This window comes from Cervus elaphus, chromosome 11, assembly GCF_910594005.1.
Source record: "Cervus elaphus chromosome 11, mCerEla1.1, whole genome shotgun sequence".
Classification (NCBI taxonomy): domain Eukaryota; kingdom Metazoa; phylum Chordata; class Mammalia; order Artiodactyla; family Cervidae; genus Cervus; species Cervus elaphus.
The window spans coordinates 30,067,871-30,090,505 of record NC_057825.1 but is presented as its reverse complement, the minus strand read 5'-3'; the positions used below and the strand labels follow the sequence as shown (position 1 = coordinate 30,090,505).

Here is a 22,635-nt window from a genome sequence, read left to right as displayed (position 1 = left end):
AAAGTCTCAGTGTAGATGCAACCATCCTTGACAAATATAGGTTAATATGTCCCTCTGTCTCAGCAATATTTGTCAAGATGAAGAGTCCTACCAGTTGCATTGTCAAATGCTTCTAATGAAAAGGGTATATCTTTTCAGATATGAAAAGGCAGAGGTGCAGAAACAGACATGTGCATGTCCCTGCAAGAGTGATACAAGATGACTGAGAAATGTCATCTGAGAGAAGGGAAAGGACCAGCCCTACATTAAAAAGGTAAAGAAATAGAAGAAAAAAATAAATCATGAAGTTAGTGTGTAATTATAGATGATGCATGCATTGTGTTTTATAATGCCACCTGACCTGCCTCTTGAGAAATCTGTATGCAGGTCTGGAAGCAACAGTTAGAACTGGACATGGAACAACAGACTGGTTCCAAATAGGAAAAGGAGTACGTCAAGGCTGTATATTGTCACCCTGCTTATTTAACTTATATGCAGAGTACATCATGAGAAATGCTGGGCTGGAAGAAGCACAAGCTGGAATCAAGATTGCTGGGAGAAATATCAACAACCTCAGATATGCAGATGACACCACCCTTATGGCAGAAAGTGAAGAAGAACTAAAGAGCCTCTTGATGAAAGTGAAAGAGGAGAGTAAAAAAGTTGGCTTAAAGCTCAACATTCAGAAAACTAAGATCATGGCATCTGGTCCCATCACTTCATGGCAAATAGATGGGGCAACAGTGGAAACAGTGGCTGCTTTTATTTTTTTGGGCTCCAAAATCACTGCAGATGGTGATTGCAGCCATGAAATTAAAAGACACTTACTCCTTGGAAGGAAAGTTATGACCAAGCTAGACAGCATATTAAAAAGCAGAGACATTACTTTGCCAACAAAGGTCCGTCTCGTCAAGGCTATGGTTTTTCCAGTGGTCATGTATGGATGTGAAACTTGGACTATAAAGAAAGTTGAACGCCAAAGAATTGATTCTTTTGAACTGTGGTGCTGGAGAAGACTCTTGAGATTCCCTTGGACTGCAAGGAGATCCAACCAGTCCATCCTAAAGGAGATCAGTCCTGAGTGTTCATTGGAAGGACTGATCTTGAAGCTGAAACTCCAATCCTTTGGCCACCTGATGTGAAGAACTGACTCATTGGAAAAGACCCTGATGCTGGGAAAGATTGAAGGCAGGAGGAGAAGGGGACGCCAGAGGATGAGATTGTTGGGTGGCATCACCGATTCAATGGAGATGAGTTTGAATAAACTCCGGGAGTTGGTGATGGAAAAGGAGGCCTGGCGTGCTGCAGTCCATGGGATTGCAAAGAGTCGGACATGACTGAATGACTGAACTGAACTGAATGCAGTGCTTGGATGATTAAGCAAAGAAACATCAGGATAGGAAACGTAAGATGGAGCCAGAAGCAAGGTCATTGCTGAACCTGTGTGCTGTGAGCTTTACCATATTTGATGGATGTGGATATTGGGTCCTTAGCAGCCACTGCAGACTAGCAGTCTGGTGAGTCCTGCAACTTGTTTAGTTATGGGACAAGCTGGGCACAAGTGCAGACCAGTGTTCTCTGAGAACATCTTTGCTTCTTCCCTAAATGGTTGTCAAAGGAGAAGCTAAAATCACTTTAAACTGTTTATAAAAATGTCTTACATTTTATGTGCAATTTATTCTTGAGTATATTATATATTTTGTGGACATTTGAGATTTATTTTCCCACTTTATTCTCTGTCTGATGCTGGCATAGAAAGTAGTCATTAATTTCTAAATAATTATTTTTAAAAATGTCTAATAACTTCTCATCTACACAGTCATCTAATCCTCAAACAGTAATAATTGTACCTTCTTATTTCTTGTGGCTAAAGATTTTTTCTTTTCTTTTACCATATTACACTGTCTAGAAGAGCACTACCCAATAGAAATATAACACTTGGTAAAAGAAAGTAAACAGAAACACGAAAAATTATTTCAATAATATATTGTTTATTTTCTAAAAAAAATTTTGTTGGGGTATAGTTGATTTACAATGTTGTATTAGTTTCAGATGTACTGCAAAGTGAATCTGTTACATGTATATCCACTTTCTTTAGATTCTTTTCCAACATAGACTGTTACAGATTATTGAGTGCTTATTAAGTCCTTATTAGTGATCTATTTATATATATTAGTGTATATATGTCAATCCCAATCTCCCAATTTATCCCTCCCCCCAACCCTTACCCCTTCATAATCATAAATTCATTTTCCACATCTGTAACTCTGTTTCTGTTTTGTATTAGATAAGTTCATTTGTACCCTTTTTCTCAGATTCTACATATAAGTGATATCACATGATATTTGTCTTTCTCTCCCTGACTTACTTCACTCAGTATGATAATCTAGGTCTGTCTATGTTGCTGCAAACACTATTACTTCATTCTTTCTATGGCTAATATTCCATTGTGTAAGAATGGCTAATTATCCATTCTTCTGTTGATGGTTATTTAGGTTGCTTTCATGTCCTGGCTATTGTATTGTAAATAGTGCTTCACTGAACACTGGGGTGCATGTATCTTTTCAAATTATGTTTTTTTTCTGGATATATGCCCAGGATTGGGATTGCTGGATCATATGGCAGTTCTATTTTTAATTTTTTAAGGCACCTCCATACAGTTCTCCGTAGTGGCTGTACCAGTTTACGTTTCCACCCACAGAGTAGGAGGGTTCCCTTTTCTCCACACCCTCTCCAGCATTCGTTGTTTGTAGATTTTTGATGATGGCTATTCTGACCAGTATGGAGTGATACCTCATTGTAGTTTTGATTTGCATTTCTCTAATAATTAGTGATTTTAGCATCTCCTCATGTGCTTTTTAACCATCTGTGTATGTTCTTTGAAGAAATGTCTACTTAGATCTTCTACCCATTTTGATTGGGCTGTTTAGGGTTTTTGTTCTTAAACAGCATGAGCTATTTCTATGTTTTAGAGATTAATTTCTTGTCAGTTTCTTCAACCCAGAACAAAATTTCAACCTAAATAGATATAAAAATTAAAAATTAGATATTTTACACTCTTTAAAAATTACTAAGTGTTCAAATTCTGGCATGTATTTTATAGTTACAAAACATCTCAATTCAGATGAACCCTATTTCAAGTGCTCGGTAACCATATGTGACTAATGGCTGTCATGTTGGATAGGTCTAGAACTTCTAGAATATTATCAACAGTGGCCACGGTTGCAAGCAGCCTTGTCTTATTATTTCCTGTTGAATGGGAATATTATTTACTTATAACTATCTATTATTGCCATTTGGCTTGGGGTTCCCTGGTGGCCCACTGGTAAAAAATCTGCCTGCAACGCAGGGGAAGTGAATTCAATCCCTGAGTTAGGAAGATGCCTTGGAGGAGGGCATGGCAACCCACTCCAGCATTCTTGCCAGGAAAATCCCATAGACAGAGGAGCTTGGTGGGCTAGTCTATGGAGTTGAAAAGAGTTGGACATGACTGAAGTGACATCACACATACACACATTGCCATTTGGCTTGGAACAATTTTTTTTTTATCATATCAAGAACAATCTTCCACTGCTAGCTTATGAAATATTTTTGTTGTGGTGGTTAGTGATATACATTAGAAATGCTATTGAAGTCACCTCCTCATTTTTTAAGAAGCTATGTTATTTTTTCTCCTTTGGTTTAGTGATACAATGTTTTAAAATTTCCCCTAATATTTAGCTATCTCTGCATTCCTGAAATAATCATTACTTAGTGATGGAACATACTTCTTTTTACTTGGCAGGATTTGGTTTGCTTTGGTTTCACTTCATCAGGTCATCTTGGGTTTCACAAAGTCAGACTTTCCCTTGAAAAATAGAATGACTAAAAATAGTAGACCGGCACAGGTAGGCCTTGGATTGAATGAGAGAAGGACTGCTTTTACTCCTGAGGGCCAGGAAGCTGAGTGTGTGGGGCAGGATGTCCAGGCAGGGTGTGTGGCTGAGTCTGGAGGCTCCTGGACTCAGTCACCTGGGCCCCGTGCATGTTCCTTAGGGAAAGTACCGAGCGCAGGAGGAGCGTACCACATGAAGGAATGGCAGCCTTGGGCGCTCAGTGTTCAGTGATGTGGAACCACAACTGCAAGCATCATACTGGGATAGAGCTGTGTCCCCTTCCTTCTCTGCATCCTGAGAAGTCCTGGGGGGCTAGCCTGGGGGGTGCATGCCTCGTGCACTTCCATACTTGTGACAGTGGCCCAGGAGCATGGACCAGTTGGTGCTCTTGGACCAACTAGTTGGTATCTGGACCATTAATGAGCTCTGGTCCATGGGCAAGGATAACCTCTGTTTCTGGGTCACATGCATTCAACAAATTCTGTGTCTGTGTGATCTGAGAATAACAGCAGTACACTTGGCTGCCTGGTGGACTGGTCGGATTTCCTAGCACTTGTTCTGTAAAACTAGTAACCAGGACTCTTTGCACAGAGTAAGTATCCTTAAGCTTCTTGGAATTTCCATGAATGTAGTGCCCAGAGAGAAAGAAAAGAGATATTTTTATCATGAGGGGATGAATACTTAGTAATGATTCAAACTTGACTATTAAAACATAACTCTATTAGTTTGCTAGGGCTGTCAGAACAAATCCCACAGACTGAGTAGATTGAACAACAGAAATTAATCTTACAGTTGTGTAGGTTAGAAGTCCCAGACCCAGGTGTTGGTAGAGCTGATTTCTCTCCTTGGCTTGTAGTTGGCGGCCTCCTCACTGTGTCCTCATGCAGACTTTACTCTCTGTGTCTCTGTGTTCACACTTTCTCGTCTTATACTGGGTTGCCCAGAAAATTCATTTGGGATTTTCATAAGACATGATGGAAAATCCTAAATAAACTTTTTGGCTAGCCTAGTACTTATCAGGACACCAGTCATCTTGGATCCAGGCCCACGCTTGTGACCTTATTTTAACTTAATTACCTCTTTAAAGACCCTGTGTCCAAATACAGTCAAATTCTGAGGTATTGAGGGTTCCAACATATGAATTTGGAGGGACCCATCAGTATATAACAAGACTACATCTTTTTTAACCACCAATTTGAAAAAATAAAAAATATCATTTATCAAAGCCTTTGGCTTCCATAGTCAAATGAAATCAGACTGTAGTTTTCTTTTTGAGTGAATGCTCCTTTGCCAAAGATTAGATCAGTGTTAACAAACTTCTTCAAATAGTTGAGAAACTTTCACCTTTTTTAATATGCTGTGTACTAGTTTGTACAGGCCCACAAGGCCTGCTCTGAAACCCTTGGAACCATATATATTTCAGAATTCAGAAACTTTGGCTTTTTAGAAAGGTGATAAATGATATACCATGTATTACATGTTGCACCCAATGAGATCTGGGATATCAGGGCATAAATAAAGCACGTGTACTGCTTCATACCATGACATGAAAACAGTAATTGGAATGATTATTATATACATGTATATATATATATATGTATATATAGATATATGAATTCAGGTCAAATTTAACATTAACTGAGTTCCAGTCAAGTTTTGGCTTTAGATGTTTTATAAAATAAACTCAGAGTGTTTGGAATTTTAGAACTGTAAGTAAGGGATTGTGGGTCTGGGTACCATTGGGATTGTATCATTTCCCTGAGAACATTAATGTTTTACCTGAATGCAGCTTGCTTAAATATATAAACATATATGCATGTGTGCAAAGTTGCTTCAATCATGTCTGCCTTTAGCCCACCAGGGTCCTCTGTCCATGGGATTCTCCAGGCAAGAATACTGGAGTGGGTTGCCATGCCCTCCTCCAGAGGATCTTCCTGACCCAGGGCTTGAACCCAAGTCTCTTATGTCTCCTGCATTGGCAGGTGGGTTCTTTACCACTCATGTTGCCTGAGAAGCCATTATGTATTTATACGTATGTGTGTAAATATATACACAGTTGGTAAAGAATCTGCCTGCAGTGCAGGAGACCTGGTTTGTTCCCTGGGTTGGGAAGATTCCCTGGAGAAAGGAAAGGCTGCCCACTCCAGTATTCTGGCTTGGAGAATTCTATGGACTGTATAATCCATGGGGTCATAAAGAGTCGGACACGACTGAGCGACTTTCACATAAATACATATAATCTCTCTCTCTCTCTCTCTCTCTCTCTCTCTATATATATATATATATATACACACACACACACATATATATATATAGTCTATTGAATGCTTTAAGGTTTGCCTATAATTATTGAACTACTTGGGCTGTTTGTTTAATGAATCAATTTTGGTGATTTATAGATTTTCTAGAAACTCTCCTCCTAGTGATTTTCAAATATACTAACAGGGCTGACATAGTACTCATTTAGCTCTTAAAAAAGTAAACTTGATATTTATGGTTAAATCACATTTTTATTCTTAACCGTTTTCCACTTAATTGTATCCACTATATATTTTTCTGCTTCTTTTAAGTCAGTACTTGGAATAATTTACCCGTTGTTGTAGATTTCTTTCTAAAAAACATAATTTGTAATATTATCTTTATCACATTCTTATACAACCTTTCCTCCTATTATTATGTTCTCTTTCTGACACCTTGAGGTAGATGCTTAGTTTCTCTATTTTATTTCTTTATGAAACAAGTAAATTGAGTCTCAGAATTTTACTCTGAGTGCTGCTTCAGTCTCATTCCGTCCTTTGGTATGTAGCTGAGGAAGCAGGCTTGATTAACTCTGAGGCTAGTGGCTCCATGCTTTCCTGATCCTGTCTTTCTCTCAAAACTTCAAAACTGCCCTCCTCAAAACTTGCCACTATTGATTTCCCTTTTCTTTCCTATTAGTTCATCCTCTTACTTTGTGACTCTTTCCATTGGCTTTTTCTTTTAAACAAAAGTAACGGAATCTCATTTTCTTCTACTAAAAGCCCAAAGAAGCCAAAGCCTTTTCTTGAACCTGTCCTCCCTACTTTTGCAGCTGAGATGTCAGGAGATGTGAGCACAGTGATTGGTCTGATTGCTCCTGAAGGTGGGACGCCTGTAGGGATCACAGGGTCTAATGAGTGACAGTGGCCGTGGTAGCTGAAGTGGAGAGAAATCAGTGAGGTGAAGAGGATGAGATGAAGAAATGAAGGAACCTGGGGCCCAGGGGGAGTGGGCATAATGCATCACACAATCATCAGAAGCAGTGGGTGTTTTCCACTTGGTTTGTCTTTTAGGAAAGCATGTGTGTGTCAGTGGCTCAGTTGTGTCTGGCTCAGTGACCCCTTGGACTGTAGGTCTCCAGCCTCTTCTGTCTATGGAATTCTCCTGGCAAGATTACTGGAGTGGGTTGCCATTCCCTTCTCCAGGGATCTCCCCAACCCAGGGATTGAACCTGGGTCTCCTGCATTGCAGGCAGATTCTTTACCATCTGAGCCACCAGGGAACCTCTTAGGAAAGCAGTGTGTCTTAATTCTCCTCTCTTATTTTCTATTTTCTCTTTTTTTCCTCTCCTTTTTGAAGGGGTGGTGGTATTTTGTTTGTTATTGTTGTTTTTGCTATTTTCTTGCTTCTTCCATGTGGTTTGTTTTCTGATTTCCTCTTGGCAGTTTCTGTGAGCTATAAAGCCTTTTACATTCTATTCGTGGTTACATTAAATAGCTTATATGTCACATATTATCAGTGCCAGGTATATCTATGAATGTCTCTCTGTTGTCTAAGATGAAGAGAGATGCTTATTTTTAACTCTACCCTCCTCTCTTCTGTTTCCCCTGCACCTGGCCCTCTATCCCCACTCTGGGCTTATGCTGATAAACTGTTACTTTTGACTGAATTTCTTATAGTTAAATTGAATTTTTTGTTAACATTATGTATATTCTACTGGAAGGATTAACTATGACATTTGCATTCTGTTTTGTGACCACATTTGTAAAAGTAACTCATTATATAGAATTGCTTTTTAGTGTAAATGCTTTTAGTGCCTCCAGTTGAAAGGCAGGAAGGAAATGGCTGGGGAGAAAACATTAGATGATATTCTGGGTGAGCGACCTGGCTTCAGCCCACGCTTAAGCCTGTTGGGTGCTCACTGGGGACTTGGGAAAGATTTCTTCTTTCATCTCATCTCCCATCCTTGACCACTTCACGTACTCTGTCTGCAATGATAATAGATCTGCCTATAGGACCAGAGGTCAAAAATGATACCAACATTGGATGGCTTTCCTGGATTTTAGCCACATCAGACATCTTTTCTGAGAGGAGAGCCCCATGGAAGCCCTCTGGCTCTCTTGCTCTGGGTTTCCTTCCTGACCATTTTTGTTGTTGCTCTATACAAGCCATAATACCCTTCCAACATAGCTTTGGGCTTAGATATTTGGCCTATGAGTGTAGTTTGTCGAAGGTCAAGCATTTTCCTGGGAGCATCCAGGTATCTTTCCCACCTTTCATAGGGATGATACATGTTTGAGAAATTTCCCAGAAACAATCTGCAGATGGGAAGTTGGCAGTGTTCTGGGTAGGGATTTCAGGGCTGTGGACACAGAAGTGATAGCCAACATCCTACATTGTCTCCATCCCAGTGGTAACCCTGCTGATTGTAGTCCTTGTAAAGGACCCAGCAAATGTATTGATGTACCAGATATTAAAGACATTCAGATGCTTCCCAGGGATGCCATCCAGGCCTCCATCTGAGTGTGACTGTGTTAATGAACTCTTCTCATTCAGTCCTGAAGGTTTCTTGGGGGGTAAGGCAGCACTTTATTTTTCTCCAGAGAAAGGACTTGAGCCACAGGACATAAACTCGAGTTCAGATTTGGCTCACTACATGTTAATGTTTGAGTTGTTTTCAAGAATTTAAGAAAAGTTATAGACTTGGATCCATTGAGATTGATTTACTAGCTTGGGGTCCTTCATTTTTACTCTTTGTACTGAGAGAGAGAAAGAGAGAGAGTGTGTGTGTGTATGCATGACATTTCTTTTTCATGAACTCATGCCTGCTATTTAACTTGAGAGTTCGTGGCTGCATCTTAGAGCAATGCATTTTTAGGTGTGGTCCACAGACCAGCGCCACTGGTGAGCTCGTTTGACATGCATATTCTCAAGTGCCATGAATCAGAAACTGAGGGTGGTGTCCAGCAATATTGTTTTAACAAGTCCCCCAGGGGACATAAAAGAAAAGGAACCACTGTCTTAAACATAATCCTCTCTACCTTTCCCAGCCTGCACTTGAGGTACTAAGACTCCCCCAGAGGGAGAGTGATTTACCCAAGATCCCATGTAGGGTCAGTGGCAGACCGGGGATTAGAACCCAGGTGTTATACATGAAGACAGCTGAGATCACAACTGGAATACAATAGGTATTCAGTCATGTGATTTTTCCTTCCTCTTGCTTCTGCCCCTGCCTAGGAGCAGCAGGACATAATCAGCTAGTGATGCACGCTGTCTCCCAGTGCTTTCTCTCTTTCTCCCTTTAATTCAGACAGAACCCAGAGAAAGGTCCCCACATGTGCTGTTAACTCACTATGCATCCAGGAGCGAGCCACCTTGCCTGTGTCCCCATCGCGATGGTGAAGAAGTGAAGGGTTGGCTGGCCTCCCTAAGATCCCTTCCAGTTCTGACTTCCTAGGGCTTCATGGCAGGCTCTGACACACACGTTTCCCTGGTCGGCTATCAGCGGCCATCTGGCAATTAGCAGTCTCTGAGGCAGCTAATCCCACTCTGAGCTGGATTAAAGCTGAAGTTTAAAACATGGAGATAGGCAGGTGATTTATGTTTGAGTCTTTGGGTCCTGCTGTCCCTGGCAGCCCAGTGATGGAGGACAGAAAAGCTGATTTGCTCCCTTATCTATCTCAGGAGGCTCAGCGAAGCCGGATCAGCTTTCCAGGGGGACAACCTGAGCTGGGGGGTGTGCTGGGCTGCAGGAGGTGCCGGGGGAGCTCTGGGAGCCCAGCCCTTAGCCATCAGGGCATGGCCGAGCTGGCCGGAGGAGACTGGAGAGAGCCAATTTCTGTGCTCAGTGCTGTATTGCTAGAAGCACGTGCGATGGAGGACCCGGGGGACAAAGGCCAGATCATTTTGAACCAGGACTCCCAGATGCCATCAAGGGCCCTGGGGTGGCAGCCGACAAGCCCTCTGGCTCCTGTGGGGGTGCCCTCTCATTAGGCAACATGGTCAGAAACCAAACCCGTGTGTTTGTTCACAGCCTGAGGAGATAATTAACTTATCTCCACAGAGGGACTTGATTACATTCCTAGCATGATCAGAATGAGAAATCTGAACCTGGAAACGCTGGTGGTGGTGGGACGTATTCGCAATGGTTGGCTAAGGAGCCATTTGTTCAGAAATTGGCCGAGTAATCAGACAAATGCCTCTTTTCCTAATTGTTGATAGGAATCAGCTAGTATGACCCAGCCAGGGACTCACACCTGAGACAACCCATTACTTAAGGTGAGCCTGCCTCCAAATATGTTAGGATGATCTAAAAACAGTCCACATAACTTGAGTTTAAAAACAAGTTGTGCCTGTTGTGAATTTTGTACAGAACTGGGCACAGAGGAGCATGATTTGCTGCCTGTGTTTCATGGCTGGCTGGCTACTACTGTCAGGAATTACCTTTCACAAACATTTACTCAGGGTAGATAGCTTATTGAGCACCTATTGTGCGCAGCCCTCTGCCAGGTGCTGAGGAGCTGAAGCAGACAGGCTCTCTGTCCTTGAGACGTTTACTATTTGTCTTAACACAAAAGTTTTATCCAGTATCCTTGAACCCTGAACTGCGCAATTTTTTCTGTAAGGGCCATGGATATTCCATTGATGGAGTGGACTGGAAAGTAACAGCTGAAACTTCTCTAAGAGCTCACCTGTACTAAACATGGTGCTAAGCGTCAGCCCACTTGATTCTCACACCGTTTTATAAAGGAGCTGCTACCATAATCTCTGTTTTATATACAAAGAAGGGCTTCCCTGGTGGCTAAGATGGTAAATAATCTGCCTGCAATGCAGGACACCTAGGTTCGAGCCTTGGGTCGGGAAAATCCCCTGGAGAAGGGAATGGCTACCCACTTCAGTATTCTTGTCTAGGGAAACGCATAGATGGAGGACCTTGATGGGCTGCAGTCCATGGGGTCGAAGAGTCGGACGTGACTGAACAACTAAGCACCTCAGACAAAGAAAACTGCAGCAGAGAGGTTAAGGACCTCCATCACAATGGTAGAGTCAGAGCCAGGAGGTGCACCCAGATTTGCAGGTTTGCAGAGCCCATGCTTTTAACACTGAGGCTGCAGAGACATTGGTTTACAAAGGCTGCATCTCTACCTTTAATCTCTCCTCTGCCACACCCGCCCTGGTTAACTCTTCCCTACACACACCGGTTTATTGTAGTTACTAGAACCCACCGAGTGCCTTCCTGTCTTCAAGCTTTTATCCCTCCTTCAAATGCTCTTGTCTTCTCTGCATAACTTTCTGCTTCCCCTTATTCAAATCTCTGATTAAATATCCATTCCTTACAGAGAGCTCCCTTTAGCCATCTGATCTCAAATCACCCTCCCCACCTTCTTTCTTGAATCTTTTCTTCTATTTTGTTTTCATAGCATTTTACCTTTATCTGAAATTATTTGTACATTTGTTCACCTGTTTGTAGTCTGATGCTCTTACCAGATGGTAAGATGATACGAAATTCTTCGATCCTGCAGTTCTTGAAACCCTTTCCTATGGGATTTTCCAACAATTTGGTGGCATAGGCAGTTTAGGTGCTTTTATTCCTAGTTATTTCCCAAGGATGCTGAAGTTCAGAAGTCAGAATTGATTTATCAAGGTCACACCACACCTATGTCAGAGAGAGAATTATACCATGGATGGGCCTCCTAATGCCTGGTTCATTGCTCTTTTCCCTGCACTGAGAAGGATCCATTTCATGTGACAAGCAGTAACCAATCTCCAGGGCCCTGGAAAGCAAAAAGTCACTGAATTAACTGATAACACTGAGTTTAAGTTTTTCATGGGTTCTTTCACCAACTCTCCTTCTTCAACATATCATATCAAGTGGAACAAAGTAAGATAGCCCCAGCTGATAAGAAATTTGATCTGGAGATTTGAGACAGAGCACTTGATGAAAAAAGAAAGTATAGACAATTTTATTAATTAGTTTATATGCCTATCTCAGTCCACAGAGTTTCAATTTGGCTACAAAAAGTACCTAATAAAATAAGATGCATAGATAAGAAAGTGGAGCTAAAGAAGAAAGCAACACAAGGTGGAAACAGTAAATGAGACTCCAAAATGCAAATTTAAAAGCCTAATCACCATGAACCACACACTATTTAAGTTCTAAGTTTTCCAGCAGGTATTGTCAAAAGGAAAAACTTGGTTGGTTACATAATTCAAAAAGTCTTTGCATAAAAACAAAAAAATTTACTTAGGAGGAAAACAGCCATTCCATTTTCTAAATTGGAGGTTAATTTCTCTTGAAAGAAGAGCATCTAGTACGGTATTTTTCAACTTTTGTAAACCTGTGACCTGTTTGATAGCAATAACAATCTCAGCCTTCTGTTGTGAATTATTGATGCACAGAAAATGGATGCTATGTTGTCCATAGCACCACCAACTTGGAAAATTTTGTGATATTTACTTTCTGTGGGTGCGTGCTAAGTTGCTTCAGTAGTGTACGACTGTGCGACACTATGGACTATAGCCCACCAGTGTCCTCTGTCCATGGAATTCTCCAAGCAAGAATACTGAAGTGGGTTGCTATGCTCCAGGGGATCTTCCCGACTCAGGGATCGAACCCATGTCTCTTAAGTCTCATGCATTGGCAGGCAGGTTCTTTACCACTGGAACCACCTGGGAGATTGTAGTAAAAATAGGTGCTATTTTCTTTTCTAAGTTACAACTTAAACCATCTGACTGCCCAGAGATGCTGCTAGTCACCCCTTCTATAGATCACGAATCCCTTCTCATTTGGAACCATTGCAATAATAATTAATTTAGACAAGACTCATCAACAGATGTTGAAACTGTTGAATGAAAATTTGGTGAGGAAGAGGATGTTTGGTTAATCTCAAAGTATCTCCACTTATGAATTACAAAGGGAAGAATAGTAACTTTACAATGGATGCCACTTTAGTGAGATGATCAAAGTTATTATCACCATTTATGAGACAAATGAGCATATGCTCCTGATACCAAGACACATCACCTCCATGGCATTCCTGCCAAAAATGTGCAATCTGAACATAATCATGAGGAAATATAGACAAAACTAAGCTACTCTACAAAATACTGGCTTGTTTTCAAAAAGTGATGGTCAGAAGAAAACAAAGACAGAGGTTCTCTTCCAGATGAAGGGAGACCGAAGAAATATGACAGCTAAATGCAATGTGTGATCCTGACTTGCACCCTGGACTAAAATTTTCTTTTGATTTCTCTTCCTTTCTCTTCTCTTCTCAAAATTTTCTTTTGATTTCTCTTCCTTTTTTAGCTATCTCATCTTTTAAACATATAAGGGCTGTTGTTGGGGCAGTTGAACCAATTTGAATAAGATCTATAAATTAGATAATATTAAACATTATTTTCCTGATTTTATGTTCCCCTATTTTGTGAAACAGTGCCCTCAAATAATATACACTGACATTTCAGGAGTGAATGGGTATCATAAATCAGCAACTTACTCTCAAATGATCAAATACATGTATATATTTAATTATATAGGAATGTATATAATTTATATAGATAGATATATGAAAAAGTGATAAAAATGTCACAGCTGTAGAAAATCTAGAAAAAGGAAACTGCAGTTCTTTTTATTATTCTTGCAAGTTTTCTATATATTTGAAATGATTTCAAAATAAGTGCTGACAACTGCCCAAAGATTGACAAATTTGATTATTTGATTTTAAGGACTCTCTGGCTTACAGACAGCAAGTCCACTTGTATAGGTGGGAGGCATATCTATTGAATTGAGTGTAAACTTCAGTCACGTATTGGGCTGCATTTTCACAGACAATATTTGCCACTTCCAGGACACTTTCTTTTTAATTGACTTATTTTGTAGACTTATTCTATCTCACTATTTAGGTCCCATCTCCAGATTTTAGTGTGAGAGAATTCCTTGTTAGTACAGAGAAATGAATGGGATTCAAAGAGGATTTAAGTATTTCTCACCTTAAAAGATCCTACTTAATTATTAGCACCTTCCACTGCCTCCATATTACTGTTATTTATGTCTTGTTGGGAGGGTTTCCACAAGCATCTTTCTGTTCCTTTCATCACCTCTTTTTGATATATTTTCTTTTCCTCTGCTTTTCCTTCCAGTTTTTGTATTTTATTTTATGCCGACAGTTTTATAAGGAATGGTTTTAATAGGTACATGTTGTAAAATGGAAATATTTTACTAGGATATTACATAAAATACACAGGAGAAACTAGGGTATAAATTATATTTTTTATAGTAAGATTTTACTGCAAATAAGTTCGCATATACAATCTTTTATTTATGATAAGAGCAAATTCTTTTTACTTATAGCTGCTTTTGAATTTGGTGCTTCAGTAAGGAAGCTTCTGTGCAGCTACATAAAAGAAGGTTCTATTTTGATGAGAAATGAATCTCTTATTTGGGGAATGTAATTTTTCCTGTTGACTTATAGAGGGAGGAAAGAGCAGAGGTGGTGTTTGCTGAGGGATGGGTTCAGTGTCAGTCTCTGATTGGAAGAAATGGCTATGCTGTTCCCTTACAGTCCTTGCAAAGGGTTATGTGTTGTCAGTCTCAGGGGGTCCTCAGTCCCAGGGTAGCCCCATCTGCCCTTCGTCCACCACCACCATCCAGCTTACCATCATCTTTAGTCACTTTCAGGCAAAGAGAAAAGAGTGATGAGGCCCATCCTGGTTATTTTTGGGCCCTGCCTATGATTGGGAATACAAGACCAAGGGAATGATGCAGCCTGTCTCTCTTTCTTGCTGACTTGCAGTTTCTATCTTATTGAAATAGAAAATTAACTGAAATGTAGTCTTGCCCCCTGAGAGGAGGTGTTCCTATTTTGGCAGGCCGTGAAAGATGTCCTATTGGAAACTGAAACACAATGAATAAGACGCTTTGATTTAATGGCCTTCATGCAAACATTTATTGAGTTCTTTTTACAGGATTCTGCTCCTTCCCAAAGCCTCTCCTCCTTGTGATTCCCCATTTCTGTTACTGGCACCCTCATTTTTTCTGTTCCTTGGATGAAATTAAGCAACAACACATTGTGAAATGCAAGAATTCGGGAAAGGACTCTTAAGAGAACCAGTACATAGATGTATTTGAGTTTTAATTGCCTCTTTTTTCCCTTTGTCAAGTTTCATGTAGTTTCTTCGTCTCTCACTTTCCTTCCTTTTCTCCTTTCTCTCCCCTTTCTCTCCTACCCTTTCAATGCATTCTTTGCATAAAGTGGAGAACTTACTTAAAGATCCATCTCTGGAATTCATTTCTATGAAATGATGCTGGCAACTTCTGGTTTTATTTACTTTCCAGGCAAAATCAAGGTTTTGTGCAAGTCTTCATTATGTTTGGCAGCTCAGCAAAAGGAAATTGGCATTTCTTCTCCCTTTTTGTAGCTCCATTTTCCCAGCCTGCTGACGGGTGTACACTTTACACCAGAAATGTTCAGTAGCTAACCAGTTAAGACCCCTGGTTTTTGTGTTCTAGTCAGTTGCTACCTTTGTGTTTTCCGGAGCTCTGATGGTGGAACAGTGATGAAGCTAGTCTTTCATGAATAAAAGTCTTGGTAAGCAATTTAAAAATACCATGCAAGGGAAAAATCAATTTTAAAATTGCCAAAATTCTATTTCCCTAATAAATTGACCTTTGCTGTTATCAGGTTCACAAGTCTTTGTCAAATATGCACACACAGTTTTTATTGGATTGTAATCAGTGAGTAGATCCATTTTTATATTCTAACTTCAGTCTATCTGTTGTAAACATTTATCCAGCTACCATGTAATTTTATTTTTATAACAATCATTGAGCAGCTATTCTGTGTCAGCTACACCTGCAACGCAGGAGACCTGGGTTCGATCCCTGGGTTGAGAAGATCCCCTGGAGAAGGGAAAGGCTACCCACTCCAGTATTCTGGCCTAAAGAATTCCATGGACTGTATAGTCCATGGGTTTCAACGAGTCAGACACGACTGAGTGACTTTCACTCACCATATTAAAAAACAGAATGAGACAGTATGGTGGGTGGAATTCATTAGACCATAGCTCAGGTCTTGGCTGTGCTCATTCTGTGCATTGGACAAGTTTCTCAACTTCTTTGAGCCTGTTTCCATTATTAATATTTTGAACTGACACTAATAAACAACATACTTTATCAGAGTTGTAAAATTTTAATGAGATATGGAGATAAAATGCAAAATGCATGTCACAGTTCTTGACATATACCAAGCATTAAGTAAATGCTGATGAGTAAGATGTTGATCTGATTGACTAAGTGTGCCACGTCCTCAAGGAATTTAATAGAGAGAGACATATATAAAAATACATGCAATGAGGACAATAGATGCCATGATAAACATCCATATAATCATGACAAACCATCCATTGAGGTCCCAAGGAAAACATGGTTGATTTCACCTGGCAATGAAGGTATAGAAAATTAAGAAATTATTTTCAAAGAGGCAGTTAGTTAGCTCAGTCTTGAAGGCAAAGTTGCATTACTACACAGGTATAGCCCTACACATTCTAACGACATGTGAGCAAAGCCCAGCTAACATTCTTGGCTGGGTTGTGAAGTATGTGAGGGATTTTACCAAGTGGAAATGAAAGGAAGGATATTCCAGGTAGAGGCTATAGCATAAGCAAGGCCATTGGATTATAGATGTTTATTCAGGTAATGAATGTGTCTATATTGCATTGGATACACTAGGAACACAAAACTGCAGGTGGGGTAGGTGCAAGAAATGAAGTTGGACAGGCAGTGGAACAAAGTATGCAGAGGCCCCAGGGGACTATATCAGAAGTTGGGACTTCACCAGGTTGGCAATGGGAGTGCCATACTCAGAAGACCCATCTGGTGGCAGAGTGGAGCCTGGATTGGAGAGGACAACGCTGGTGGCAAGGAACAAGTCTATTGCAGTGGTCCAGGCCAGAGGGGATAGAATGAGCTAATGCTATAATATTCCGTCCACCGTGTAACACAAACATCCTCTTGTTTATGGTCATTTACTTAATTTTAAACTATTGCTGTTTTGAATGTTGCTATGGTTTGCATCTTTAGCTATATAAATATATTTCTTTGTCAGATATTTTTCTTTAAGATAAAGGGCATAAACAGCAGCATGACTCTTGATAATTATAGGTAAATTTGTTTCAAATAGGTGTTTTATATTTTATATATTTATATATGGCCTTCACACCACATGGGTAACATTGAGTACCACCATTCTTTGTTATTTTAGGAGGCATAAAGCTGTTGTTTTAATTTGCCTTTCCTTGATATCTACAGAAATTAAATGTTTTCCCCATTTGTCTTCTAATTATGGGTCCTCACTCGTGAATTTCGTGTCCTGTCCTTTGCCCATTTGATAAGCAATTGTGCTAAATCCTTTTTTGGCTGGCCTCTCTTCTGGCAACTCTCCACATACACATTTCCCCACAGGCTCTCTTTCTAATTTCTTTTCTCTTTGATCTATTGAAACCAAATCCTTTTCCTGACTCCATATTACAATAGACATAACAATTCTAATTTCTCTATTGATTCATGGCCACTACAGTGGTGGGCACATTAGGAAGAACAAGATTTTGCTATGAGAGACCACGGTTTAAAAGCTTGGCTTCATGCTTTCTAGCTGTGTCGTTTGGTGCAAAAATCTTAATCTGTCTGAACTGGTTTGCTTACCTATGAAATGGGAGCAGCAGATTATGTTGGGATGGATTAGAAACTCCATTTGGCCATTGGTAGCAGAAACCCAAGTACAGGAGCTTAAAAAAGTAATAGTTTATTTTTTCTGATGTTAAATTATGTTGGAGGGGAGGAACCTAGGACTGGTAGAGCAGTTCCATGAGGCTTTTCCCCTGCCTTCAGTGTAGTTGTGGGGTGAGGTTGTGGGATTAGGTTATAGGACTGGACAGCCTTACTCCTTGAAGACTAGGGAAGTAATTGGACAGTGGTGGATAATGGCAGATATGAACCTATTCACTTACTCATTGAACAAATATTTGTAAGTACCTGCTGTATGCAGAATGATTTTTTTTTTTCCTGATGGGAAATATACCTGCTAGGTCAAGTAAGATCTTATTTCATTGATGTCTAAATCATACAGAATGAGTATTCCTCTTTTAGGAAAATCCAGACAGACTGTGGCCTTCTACATACAAGTATCCTTGTAATAATCTCCCACCCCAGAAAAGGCATCCCTGTAGATTCACCAAATCCAGGCTAACAAATAGACTTTCAGGATTTTTCAAAAGAACAGTCCATGTCCTCAATGGTTGATTAAGTCGGTAATGGATGGTTACTGTCTGGACCTATGCATTCTGGTCTATTGGCTAGAAGAATCAGCCTCATGATTTTATAGTCATACTATTTATACAGATGCTTCTGGAGCATCATAAGACTATGTCACAGACAGGGAGGTCTCACAGGTCCCCTGCCAGCTGAGAGAATCCTCTGGTTCCTGTGATCTGTTTATTATTATTATCATCTGTAGAATCATCATAATTCTACTTCTGTCAAAATGTATTCATTACAAATGAAATTTCTGTTCAGATCTCATAGTTCATGCCTGAAAGCAAAGATATTAGAATTAATGAGCATTTTTGCTGATGAGAAGAAAAATCACTGAAGGGTGATTGGACTTTAGCCTTTTAATGGGTCTGATATTCTTTTTTCATTAGGGTTGACAGGGACATATCTGGCTCTCTTATGCTGTGTGCTATGGTTTAAAAATATATTTTATGTGACATGAAGCTAGCTTTTCTTTCACAATAAAATAGCCCAATATCAGGGCTACATGTAAACAGAGCTCCATTGAACCTGGGCAGGGGGAAGGTGACAATGTTACCCTAATTAACAGGTGGTAGGTAGGCTTTGGGGGCTGTCTAGGTGGCACTTCAGTTCAGTTCAGTTGCTCAGTCATGTCCGACTCTTTGCGACCCCATGGACTACAGCACGCCAGGCCTCCCTGTCCGTCACCAGGTCCCAGAGTTTACTCAAACTCATGTCCATTGAGTCAGTGATGCCATCTGGTAAAGAATCTGTCTGCCAATGAAGGAGACATAATAGAGGCAATTCAATCCCTGGAGGATGGTACAGCAACCCACTCCAGTATTCTTGCTTGAAGAAACCATGGATAGAGGAGCCTGGAGAATACAGTCCATAGGGTCACAGAGAGTCAGACACAACTGAAGTGACTCAGCATGGCACAGCAGATGGGCTTTGAATGGTTTATTAAAATGTTAGTGTAATTTAGTTCCATTTTTTTCATGGAGTGGGCAACAGGGATTTACAAAGAACGAGTCTACTCAGAGAAGCATGCAGCAATTCTGAAAGAACTGAAGACGAGCCCTGCAGACAACTAGGGCAATGTTGATAAGCATGGAATACAGCCTCTAACACTTTTGACCTGCGGTTCAAATGGATATGGCTCTGCACTGGGACATGCTGTAACAGAGGGTCCAAGGTTGAGTCAAGGGTAACATAATCCAGAACCTTCCAGACTTCCTTATTAATGGAGTTGGGGAGGACAAGCATTCACTTTTTTATATCCAAGGCTGTGAAATTATAGAAACCAGGGAGAAGAACTGAGGTATCAATTTGAATAAGTTTTTTCTGTCACCATTTTGTGGACATACTGTTCAGATGGATGGGATGCAAGACTGGTGAGTGTATAGTTTGATGTATGGTACCTCTTAGCTAGCATATTTCTAGTAGATGGCTGCAGATTTCCATATGAACCTAATTGGCCTCTCTGAACTGGTTTTACTCACACTTCACCAAATGGGTGTTTTTTGTATTTTTTCCCACACCAACCAATTCTTCAACTCTCTGGACACCAACTGGGTAGCCTACAATTCAATTCAGTCTGACACGAACAACCCAGATTAAGGGTACAATCCCATAAAGCTTCCCAGGTGGCACTGGGTGTGAAGAATCTGCCTGCCAACGCAGGAGACTCAAGAGATGCAAGTTTGATCCCTGGGTCAGGATGATCTCCTGGAGGAGGAAATGGCAACCTGTTGCAGTATTCTTGCCTGGAAAATTCTATGGACAGAGGAGCCTGGTGGTCTACAGTCCATGGGGGTGCCGAGTCGAATGCAACTCAGCAACTAAGCACATACACGCACTCATAAGGCTGCCTCCTTGCCAGGTGCAAGCTCAGATTGACACCTGTGCTTCTAACCAACTGCCTATAAACCTGAGATTCCCACAACTCTCTCCTCAGATTCGATTAGTAGCCATAACAGTTTAAAAGCCTTATTATGTTTTCTGGTTTATCTGAAAGAGTATTATAAAAGATAGAAATGAATGGCCAAATGAAGAGGTACATAGGGTGAGATCCAGAAGGGTCCCGAGTGCAGGAACTTCTGACCTGTGGAACTGGGGTGCACCATTTTCCTAGAATATGAATGCATCTGTTAATCTAGAATCCCTTTCAACCCTCCTGTTCAGGGGTTTTCATGAAAGTTGCCCTAGGCAGGCATGGTTGGTTAAGTCATTGGCCATTGGTGATTGGACTCAATCTCCAGCCCTTCTCCCCTCCTGAGAAGGTAGGGGAAGGGGCTAAAAGTTCCAGGCTTCTAATTAAGAGTTTATCTTTCTAATGGACAACCCCCATTCTGAAGCTGCCCAGGAACCCCCAGAACCAGTCATCTCATTAGTCCACAGAAGACACTCATCACTCTGAAGGTTTTGAGGGTTTTAGGAGATGTGTGCCAGGAAGCTGGACAAAGATCACATATTCATTTTTGTTATATCATAGCCTTATTAGCCTAGGCACCAGGAGAAGTAAGGCTGAAGTGGGGAGGCACTTGGGGAAAATACCATCTGCATCTGAACACAAAGTCACAGGCAGGGATGTGGTGCTAGAATAGGATTGTCACCCTCATGTCCTCACCCTCCTTCACAATCAGTATCTACCATCTGCCATGTGCCAAGCACTTTCTGGGGGTGGCATGATGGATATAGAGGGCAGCCAGACAGTGTTCATATTACCAAGGACCTCACAATATTGGAGGTAATGGCTTGTAAGCAACTATACATGATACATTGAGGAGAGCCACATTCAGAAGCTTGTAAAAGTGCTAAAGGAACACAGAGGAGAGAGCAATTAATTATGCCAGGAGGTTCGGGTAAGTTGTCACAGGGGACATAACATTTTCAGCTGGGCTATGAAAGATGAGAAGGATATTATCAACTGGAGGCAAAGAAAGTATGTTCTAGGTAGAGAATACAACATGAGCAGAGACATTGAGTTGTAGATGTTTACTCAGGGAACAGTGAATTTGATCAGTGTGGTTATGGCATAAGATGTCTAACAGGGAGCAATCATAATAGTCAGCATTAATCAAACATTTATTATATGCTAGGGACTTTTTTATGCATATGAATTTATTTAATCCTAAGAACAATCCCATGAGGTAGTTACTAATGTTATCTCCACTTTCTGGAGGAAAAGGAAGACAGAGCGAGAGGTTAAGAAAATTTAGAGAAGTTAAGGAAATTTCTTAAGGTTGTAACCTATGGCCTGGAGCCAGGATTAGAGAGCACACAGCCTGGCTGTAATTGACTAGAAAATTACAGTCAGACTTTATATCTTAAGTAATGCACTCTTTCTTAATCTTTGTCCCTCCCAGAGTCCTCTAATGCAAGTTATACATCACAGTCCACTTCGATGCAGGAAGAATAGTCCTGGACTTTCTGTTCATTTTTTACCTCATCTTTTTATGATCTTTAGTATGTTTCATGATGTACCCACTATGCTAGTACATTAGAACATGTGTTAATATATCATTTATAGATAAATAGGCATATTTATAGACAGGGAGTTGCACTGAAATATTTTTCCTGGAAGAGATACAAATCAAGCAGGTTTAAAGACTAGTGGTCTAGGACTTCCCTGGTGGTGCAGTGGATAAGAATCTGCCTGCCGATGCAGGGAGCAGAGGTTCGACCCCTGATCCAGGAACACTCCACATGTCTTGGAGCAACTAAGCCTGTGAGTCACAACTACTGAGCCTGAGTGCTACAACTAATGAAACTCGTGTGCCTAGAGCCTGTGCTCTGCAACAAGAGAAGCCACTTCAATGAGAAGTCCATGCACCACAGCAAAGAGTAACCCCCCCTCACTGCAATAAGACAAAGCCTGAACAAAAGCAACGAAGACCCAGCACAGCCAAATTTTTTTTTAAATGTATAAAATTTTAAAAAATAGACTAGACTAATGATCTAGGTCAGGAATTTTCAAGTGTGATATCCTGACCAGCATCAGCATCGCCTGGGAACAGATTAGAAGTGCAAACTTCCAGGCCCCTCTACAGACTTCCTGAATCAGATACCCTGAGAAGGAGGCCCAGCAATCTGTGCTTTAACAGATCACCCAGGGGAGGCTCATGGGTCTAGTCACTATAGCTTCTCAGGTGGAAAGTGAGAAGGTCTAATTTGAGTTTAGAAGGATAATTCTAGTTGAAGACAATGAGATGCTAGAAACCAGGAGATTCTCTAAAAGATTATTCACATGGTCAT

At 40.6% G+C, this 22,635-nt stretch overlaps 2 long non-coding RNA genes across 2 annotated transcripts in view; both read left to right on the top strand.

Annotated features, from left to right (window-relative positions):
* The window catches only part of LOC122703193, a 33,540-nt gene extending 33,186 nt beyond the window's left edge, over positions 1 to 354 (top strand). The window contains exon 5 of the long non-coding RNA XR_006343412.1: positions 139 to 354. This is a non-coding gene — a long non-coding RNA (uncharacterized LOC122703193). The remainder of the gene's footprint in view (positions 1 to 138) is intronic.
* An 896-nt stretch (positions 355 to 1,250) lies between these two features.
* LOC122703196 overlaps positions 1,251 to 22,635 on the top strand; it is a 66,722-nt gene continuing 45,337 nt past the window's right edge. The window contains exon 1 of the long non-coding RNA XR_006343415.1: positions 1,251 to 1,496. This is a non-coding gene — a long non-coding RNA (uncharacterized LOC122703196). The remainder of the gene's footprint in view (positions 1,497 to 22,635) is intronic.